The sequence below is a fragment of the Teleopsis dalmanni genome, chromosome 1, assembly GCF_002237135.1.
Source record: "Teleopsis dalmanni isolate 2A chromosome 1, ASM223713v2, whole genome shotgun sequence".
NCBI lineage: Eukaryota > Metazoa > Arthropoda > Insecta > Diptera > Diopsidae > Teleopsis > Teleopsis dalmanni.
This window is the reverse complement of record NC_051846.1, coordinates 72,856,288-72,857,711: the sequence shown is the minus strand read 5'-3', so window position 1 is coordinate 72,857,711 and position 1,424 is coordinate 72,856,288.

The following is a 1,424-nucleotide window of genomic DNA, read 5'->3' as shown; positions in this document are numbered from 1 at the left end:
TTTTGTTTTTGTTTTGATTTTTTTTCTCTTAATTTTATTATTATGCTCGAAAAGCTGTAGATAGGTGCGGCAGCAAGGTTGAGGAGTTGAGTTAAAGCCCTGCTGTTGTGGTCTCTTGTTCTTTGTTAGTGGCACAATATGGTGAGTTTTGTTTAGCAGCGAGTAGCTTGGCTTGCATTTGCAGCTTCGTCATAACTGCTATTATCTAAACAAAGTATAAATGCCTGACCCCACCAAATGCCTCAACGATCCACACACTCAATTATATGTAGGATTCTGATTGTGTTTTTTTTTATTTTTCATTTAGCTTTATATGTATATTTTTTTTTTGTATCCTATTCGGCTGCTTTGAAAGTTTGAAATTCAAACTTATTTCTTATGACGTTCGCGATAGCGGTGGCGAAGGCGGCGGCAGCTTGAAAATGATGCCGACATGCAACAAATATACTCGAGCGGTGTTGCATAGTGTATGATGCAGCAGTGAGGGGCATAAGGAAACTATAGGAGGAACGAAAGATAGACTGGCAGACGGACAGACATGTTTTTCTGTGCCGCGCATGTGCTCAGTTATTATTATTTTGCTTTGGGCAATGCATTAAGCCCATATTTCTTTAAAAAAAAAAATTTGTTTTTTTCTTTCATTTTGGTTTTGTTTCTGGGTTTCGTGCTGTTATTACTGTTGTTATCGTTGTTGTTGTTGTTTTTTGTTGTTGTTATTATTATTACTGCAGTTGTTTTGCTACTTACATACGGACATACAGACATGCAGACAAACAGCAAACAGAGAGACAGACAGACAACACATTGGCGGTATGCTTACATGCGTTTGTGTGCTTGTGTGTCATTATTTCTTTTCTGTTTTGTTAGCACGTTTTTAAAAGGTTTTTGTATGGCGGCACAATGTGTTGTTGTTTTCGTTATTGTTGCACGTTACCTGCAACAGGTATGGTTGAATTTTGTTAGTCTTCAAAGAGAATATTTTTTGTGTTTTGTTTTTGTTTCTTATTTCATTATTTTTATTTTTGCTTTTGCTTTTCTTTTGTTTCTTTGATTTGTGTGTTATTGTTGTTGCTGGCTTTGAATGTTTTTATTTTTACGTTTTGTATGTTTTTTTTTTATTTTTGGTTTGGCCATTTTCATTGCATTTTCTGTTGTATTTTTCTTTGAATTTTGTTGCATCTGCAGCAATTAGTGTTCGGATGTGGTATTTTAAGTTGGATTCACTTGAATGATGAATGTCAGAGTGGAAAGTTTTTATTTTTGTTTTGTGTATTTTTGGATTTGGTACGGCATTGAGTTGCACAAGCTTTTAAATGGATTTTTGAAGTCTATAACGAGATTGTCAAACTTAGGGATACTGCGCTTGTTAGCCGCTATCATTACAAAAAAATGTTAGTGACGCTGGAAAATAAAAGCATAGCCCA